Source organism: Hypanus sabinus, unplaced genomic scaffold (genome assembly GCF_030144855.1).
Source record: "Hypanus sabinus isolate sHypSab1 unplaced genomic scaffold, sHypSab1.hap1 scaffold_198, whole genome shotgun sequence".
NCBI classification, from domain to species: domain Eukaryota; kingdom Metazoa; phylum Chordata; class Chondrichthyes; order Myliobatiformes; family Dasyatidae; genus Hypanus; species Hypanus sabinus.
In genome coordinates, this window is record NW_026780078.1 from 706,240 (window position 1) to 714,039 (window position 7,800).

Sequence of the window (7,800 nt, forward strand, 5' to 3'; positions counted from 1 at the left end):
AACGAAAGACAGGGCAGGAGGAGGGGCAGTCTGATAGGAGAGGACAGAAGTCTGACAGGGGAGCTGGGAATTGATTGGTGAACTAGACACAGGACTGGAGAAGAGGGAGTCTGATAGGAGAGGATGGAAGTCTGATAGGAGAGATGGGAAGTGATTCGTGAATGAGATACAAGACTGGAGAAGGGAGAGTCTGATAGGAGAGGACAGAAGTCTGATAGGAGAGCTGGGAAGTGACTGGTGAACGAGATACAGGACTGGAGAAGGGGGAGTCTGATAGAGGACAGAAGTCCGATAGGAGAGATGGGAACTGATTTGAATGAGATACAGGGCTGGAGAAGGGGGAGTCTGATAGGAGAGGACAGAAGTCTGATAGGAGAGCTGGGAAGTGATTGGTGAATGAGATACAGGGCTGGAAAACGGGGAGTCTGATAGGAGAGGACAGAAGTCTGATAGGAGAGCTGGGAAGTTGGTTGGTGAACGATATATAGGACTGCAGAAAGGGGAAAATGTTAAGAGATGATAGAAGTCTGATAGGAGAGCTCGGAAGATGACTGATGAACGAGAGACAGGACTGGAGAACAGGGAGTCTGATAGGAGAGCTGGTCAAGTTGACTGGTGAACGAGACAGGGCTGGAGGAGGGGCAGTCTGATAGGAGAGGACGGAAGTCTGACAGGGGAGCTGGGAATTGATTGGTGAACGAGATACAGGGCTGGAGAAGGGGGAGTCTGATAGTAGAGTACAGAAGTCTGATCGGAGAGCTGGGAAGTGATTGGTGAATGAGATACAGGGCTGGAGAAGGGGGAGTCTGATAGCAGAGGACAGAAGTATGATAGGAGCACTGGGAAGTTATTGGAGAACGAGATACCGGGCTGGAGAAGGGGGAGTCTGATAGGAGAGCTGGGAAGTGATTGGTGAATGAGATACAGGACTGGAGAAGGGGGAGTCTGACAGGAGAGGACAGAAGTCTGATAGAGCTGGGAAGTGATTGGTGAACGAGATACAGGACTGGAGAATGGGGAAAATGTTACGAGATGATAGAAGTCTGACAGGAGAGCTCGGAAGATGACTGATGAACGAGAGACAGGACTGGAGAAGAGGGAGTCTGATAGGAGAGGACGGAAGTCCGATAGGAGAGCTGGGAAGTTGGTTGGTGAATGAGATACAGGGTTGGAGAAGGGGGAGTCTAATAAGAGAGGACAGAAGTCTGATAGGAGAGCGGCGAAGTTGGTTGGTGAATGAGATACAGGACTGGAGAAGAGGGAGTCTGATAGGAGAGCTGGTCAATTTGACTGGTGAACGAAAGACAGGGCAGGAGGAGGGGCAGTCTGATAGGAGAGGACAGAAGTCTGACAGGGGAGCTGGGAATTGATTGGTGAACTAGACACAGGACTGGAGAAGAGGGAGTCTGATAGGAGAGGATGGAAGTCTGATAGGAGAGATGGGAAGTGATTGGTGAACGAGATACAGGACTAGAGAAGGGGGAGTCTGATAGGAGAGGACAGAAGTATGATCGGAGAGCTGGGAAGTTGGTTGGTGAATGAGCGACAGCACTGGAGAAGGGGGAGTCTGATAGGAGAGGACAGAAGTGTGATGGGAGAGCTGGGATGTGATTTGAATGAGATACAGGGTTGGAGAAGGGGGAGTCTAATAAGAGAGGACAGAAGTCTGATAGGAGAGCCGCGAAGTTGGTTGGTGAATGAGATACAGGACTGGAGAAGAGGGTGTCTGATAGGAGAGCCGCGAAGTTGGTTGGTGAATTAGATACAGGACTGGAGAAAGGAGAGGACAGAAGTCTGACAGGAGAGCGGGGAAGTTGGTTGGTGAATGAGATACAGGACCTGAGAAGAGGGAGTCTGATAGGAGAGGACAGAAGTCCGATAGGAGAGCTGGGAATTGATTGGTGAATGAGATACAGGGCTGGAGAAGGGGGAGTCTGATAGCAGAGGACAGAAGTATGATAGGAGCACTGGGAAGTTATTGGAGAACGAGATACCGGGCTGGAGAAGGGGGAGTCTGATAGGAGAGCTGGGAAGTGATTGGTGAATGAGATACAGGACTGGAGAAGGGGGAGTCTGACAGGAGAGGACAGAAGTCTGATAGAGCTGGGAAGTGATTGGTGAACGAGATACAGGACTGGAGAATGGGGAAAATGTTACGAGATGATAGAAGTCTGACAGGAGAGCTCGGAAGATGACTGATGAACGAGAGACAGGACTGGAGAAGAGGGAGTCTGATAGGAGAGGACGGAAGTCCGATAGGAGAGCTGGGAAGTTGGTTGGTGAATGAGATACAGGGTTGGAGAAGGGGGAGTCTAATAAGAGAGGACAGAAGTCTGATAGGAGAGCGGCGAAGTTGGTTGGTGAATGAGATACAGGACTGGAGAAGAGGGAGTCTGATAGGAGAGCTGGTCAATTTGACTGGTGAACGAAAGACAGGGCAGGAGGAGGGGCAGTCTGATAGGAGAGGACAGAAGTCTGACAGGGGAGCTGGGAATTGATTGGTGAACTAGACACAGGACTGGAGAAGAGGGAGTCTGATAGGAGAGGATGGAAGTCTGATAGGAGAGATGGGAAGTGATTGGTGAACGAGATACAGGACTAGAGAAGGGGGAGTCTGATAGGAGAGGACAGAAGTATGATCGGAGAGCTGGGAAGTTGGTTGGTGAATGAGCGACAGCACTGGAGAAGGGGGAGTCTGATAGGAGAGGACAGAAGTGTGATGGGAGAGCTGGGATGTGATTTGAATGAGATACAGGGTTGGAGAAGGGGGAGTCTAATAAGAGAGGACAGAAGTCTGATAGGAGAGCCGCGAAGTTGGTTGGTGAATGAGATACAGGACTGGAGAAGAGGGTGTCTGATAGGAGAGCTGGTCAATTTGACTGGTGAACGAAAGACAGGGCAGGAGGAGGGGCAGTCTGATAGGAGAGGACAGAAGTCTGACAGGGGAGCTGGGAATTGATTGGTGAACTAGATACAGGACTGGAGAAGAGGGAGTCTGATAGGAGAGGATGGAAGTCTGATAGGAGAGATGGGAAGTGATTCGTGAATGAGATACAAGACTGGAGAAGGGAGAGTCTGATAGGAGAGGACAGAAGTCTGATAGGAGAGCTGGGAAGTGACTGGTGAACGAGATACAGGACTGGAGAAGGGGGAGTCTGATAGAGGACAGAAGTCCGATAGGAGAGATGGGAACTGATTTGAATGAGTTACAGGGCTGGAGAAGGGGGAGTCTGATATGAGAAGACAGATGTCTGATAGGAGAGCTGGGAAGTGATTGGTGAACGAGATACAGGGCTGGAGAAGGGGGAGTCTGATATGAGAAGACAGATGTCTGATAGGAGAGCTGGGAAGTGATTGGTGAACGAGATACAGGACCAGAGAAGGGGCAGTCTGATAGGAGAGGACAGAAGTATGATCGGAGAGCTGGGAAGTTGGTTGGTGAATGAGCGACAGGACTGGAGAAGGGGGAGTCTGAAAGGAGAGGACAGAAGTCTGATCGGAGAGCTGGGAAGTTGGTTGGTGAATGAGCTACAGCGCTAGAGATGGGGGAGTTTAATAGGAGAGGACAGAAGTCTGATAGGAGAGCTGGGATGTTATTTGGGGAACAAGATACAGGGCTGGAGAAGGGGGAGTTTAATAGTAGAGGACAGAAGTCTGACAGGAGAGCGGGGAAGTTGGTTGGTGAATGAGATACAGGACCTCAGAGGAGGGAGTCTGATAGGAGAGGACAGAAGTATGATAGGAGCACTGGGAAGTGATTGGAGAACGAGATACCGGGCTGGAGAAGTGGGAGTCTGATAGGAGAGCTGGGAAGTGATTGGTGAATGAGATACAGGACTGGAGAAGGGGGAGTCTGATAGCAGAGGACAGAAGTCTGATAGGAGAGCTGGGAAGTTGGTTGGTGAACGAGATATAGGACTGCAGAAAGGGGAAAATGTTACGAGATGATAGAAGTCTGATAGGAGAGCTCGGAAGATGTCTGATGAACGAGAGACAGGACTGGAGAAGAGGGAGTCTGATAGGAGAGGACAGAAGTCCGATAGGAGAGCTGGGAAGTGATTGGTGAATGAGATACAGGGTTGGAGAAGGGGGAGTCTAATAAGAGAGGACAGAAGTCTGATAGGAGAGCTGGGAAGTGATTGGTGAACGAGAGACAGGGCTGGAGGAGGGGCAGTCTGATAGGAGAGGACAGAAGTCTGACAGGGGAGCTGGGAATTGATTGGTGAACGAGACACAGGACTGGAGAAGGGGGAGTCTGATAGGAGAGATGGGAAGTGATTGGTGAACGAGATACAAGACTGGAGAAGGGAGAGTCTGATAGCAGAGGACAGAAGTCTGATAGGAGAGCTGGGAAGTGATTGGTGCATGAGATACAGGGCTGGGGAAGGGGGAGTCTGATAGGAGAGGACAGAAGTCTGATAGGAGAGCTGGGAAGTGATTGGCGAATGAGATACAGGTCTTGAAAACGGGGAGTCTGATAGGAGAGGACAGAAGTCTGATACGAGAGCTGGGAAGTGACTGGTGAACGAGATACAGGACTGGAGAAGGGGGAGTCTGATAGGAGAGGACAGAAGTCTGATAGGAGAGCTGGGAAGTGATTGGTGAACGAGATACAGGACTAGAGAAGGGGGAGTCTGATAGGAGAGGACAGAAGTATGATCGGAGAGCTGGGAAGTTGGTTGGTGAATGAGCGACAGCACTGGAGAAGGGGGAGTCTGATAGGAGAGGACAGAAGTGTGATGGGAGAGCTGGGATGTGATTTGAATGAGATACAGGGCTGGAGAAGGGGGAGACTGATAGGAGAGGACAGAAGATTGATAGGAGAGTTGGGAAGTGATTGGTGAATTAGATACAGGACTGGAGAAAGGAGAGGACAGAAGTCTGACAGGAGAGCTGGGAAGTGATTGGTGAACGAGATACAGGACGAGAAGACGGAGTCCGATAGGAGAGGACAGAAGTCTGATAGGAGAGCTGGGAAGTGATTGGTGAACGAGATACAGGACTAGAGAAGGGGGAGTCTGATAGGAGAGCTGGGTAGTGATTGGTGAATTAGATACAGGACTGGAGAAAGGAGAGGACAGAAGTCTGACAGGAGAGCGGGGAAGTTGGTTGGTGAATGAGATACAGGACCTGAGAAGAGGGAGTCTGATAGGAGAGGACAGAAGTCTGATAGGACAGCTGGGAAGTGATTGGTGAACGAGATACAGGGCTGGAGAAGGGGGAGTCTGATAGTAGAGTACAGAAGTCTGATCGGAGAGCTGGGAAGTGATTGGTGAATGAGATACAGGGCTGGAGAAGGGGGAGTCTGATAGCAGAGGACAGAAGTATGATAGGAGCACTGGGAAGTTATTGGAGAACGAGATACCGGGCTGGAGAAGGGGGAGTCTGATAGGAGAGCTGGGAAGTGATTGGTGAATGAGATACAGGACTGGAGAAGGGGGAGTCTGACAGGAGAGGACAGAAGTCTGATAGAGCTGGGAAGTGATTGGTGAACGAGATACAGGACTGGAGAATGGGGAAAATGTTACGAGATGATAGAAGTCTGACAGGAGAGCTCGGAAGATGACTGATGAACGAGAGACAGGACTGGAGAAGAGGGAGTCTGATAGGAGAGGACGGAAGTCCGATAGGAGAGCTGGGAAGTTGGTTGGTGAATGAGATACAGGGTTGGAGAAGGGGGAGTCTAATAAGAGAGGACAGAAGTCTGATAGGAGAGCGGCGAAGTTGGTTGGTGAATGAGATACAGGACTGGAGAAGAGGGAGTCTGATAGGAGAGCTGGTCAATTTGACTGGTGAACGAAAGACAGGGCAGGAGGAGGGGCAGTCTGATAGGAGAGGACAGAAGTCTGACAGGGTAGCTGGGAATTGATTGGTGAACTAGACACAGGACTGGAGAAGAGGGAGTCTGATAGGAGAGGATGGAAGTCTGATAGGAGAGATGGGAAGTGATTCGTGAATGAGATACAAGACTGGAGAAGGGAGAGTCTGATAGGAGAGGACAGAAGTCTGATAGGAGAGCTGGGAAGTGACTGGTGAACGAGATACAGGACTGGAGAAGGGGGAGTCTGATAGAGGACAGAAGTCCGATAGGAGAGATGGGAACTGATTTGAATGAGATACAGGGCTGGAGAAGGGGGAGTCTGATAGGAGAGGACAGAAGTCTGATAGGAGAGCTGGGAAGTGATTGGTGAATGAGATACAGGGCTGGAAAACGGGGAGTCTGATAGGAGAGGACAGAAGTCTGATAGGAGAGCTGGGAAGTTGGTTGGTGAACGATATATAGGACTGCAGAAAGGGGAAAATGTTAAGAGATGATAGAAGTCTGATAGGAGAGCTCGGAAGATGACTGATGAACGAGAGACAGGACTGGAGAACAGGGAGTCTGATAGGAGAGCTGGTCAAGTTGACTGGTGAACGAGACAGGGCTGGAGGAGGGGCAGTCTGATAGGAGAGGACGGAAGTCTGACAGGGGAGCTGGGAATTGATTGGTGAACGAGATACAGGGCTGGAGAAGGGGGAGTCTGATAGGAGAGGATGGAAGTCTGATAGGAGAGATGGGAAGTGATTGGTGAACGAGATACAGGGCTGGAGAAGGGGGAGTCTGATAGGAGAGGACAGAAGTCTGATAGGAGAGCTGGGAAGTGACTGGTGAACGAGATACAGGACTGGAGAAGGGGGAGTCTGATAGGAGAGGACAGAAGTCTGATAGGAGAGCTGGGAAGTGATTGGTGAACGAGATACAGGGCTGGAGAAGGGGGAGTCTGATAGGAGAGGACAGAAGTCTGATAGGGGAGCTGGGAAGTGACTGGTGAACGAGATACAGGACTGGAGAAGGGGGACTCTGTTAGAGGACAGAAGTCCGATAGGAGAGATAGGAACTGATTTGAATGAGATACAGGGCTGGAGAAGGGGGAGTCTGATATGAGAAGAGATGTCTGATAGGAGAGCTGGGAAGTGATTGGTGAATGAGATACAGGGCTGGAGAAGGGGGAGTCTGATAGGAGAGGACAGAAGTCTGATAGGAGAGCTGGGAAGTGGTTGGTGAACGAGATACAGGGCTGGAGAAGGGGGAGTCTGATAGGAGAGGACAGAAGTCTGATAGGAGAGCTGGGAAGTGTTTGGTGAACGAGATACAGGACTGGAGAAGGGGGAGTCTGATAGGAGAGGACAGAAGTCTGATAGGAGAGCTGGGAAGTGATTTGAATGAGATACAGGGCTGGAGAAGGGGGAGTCTGATAGGAGAGGACAGAAGTCTGATAGGAGAGCTGGGAAGTGATTGGTGAACGAGATACAGGACTGGAGAAGGGGGAGTCTGATAGGAGAGGACAGAAGTCTGATAGCAGAGCTGGGAAGTGATTGGTGAACGAGATACAGGACCAGAGAAGGGGCAGTCTGATAGGAGAGGACAGAAGTATGATCGGAGAGCTGGGAAGTTGGTTGGTGAATGAGCGACAGCACTGGAGAAGGGGGAGTCTGATAGGAGAGGACAGAAGCCTGATAGGAGAGCTGGGAAGTTATTTGGGGAACAAGATACAGGACTGGAGAAGGCGGAGTCTGATAGGAGAGGACAGAAGTCTGATAGGAGCACTGGGAAGTGATTGGTGAACGAGATACAGGGATGGAGAAGGGGGAGTCTGATAGGAGAGGACAGAAGTCTGATAGGAGAGCTGGGAAGTTGGTTGGTGAACGATATATAGGACTGCAGAAAGGGGAAAATGTTACGAGATGATAGAAGTCTGATAGGAGAGCTCGGAAGATGACTGATGAACGAGAGACAGGACTGGAGAACAGGGAGTCTGA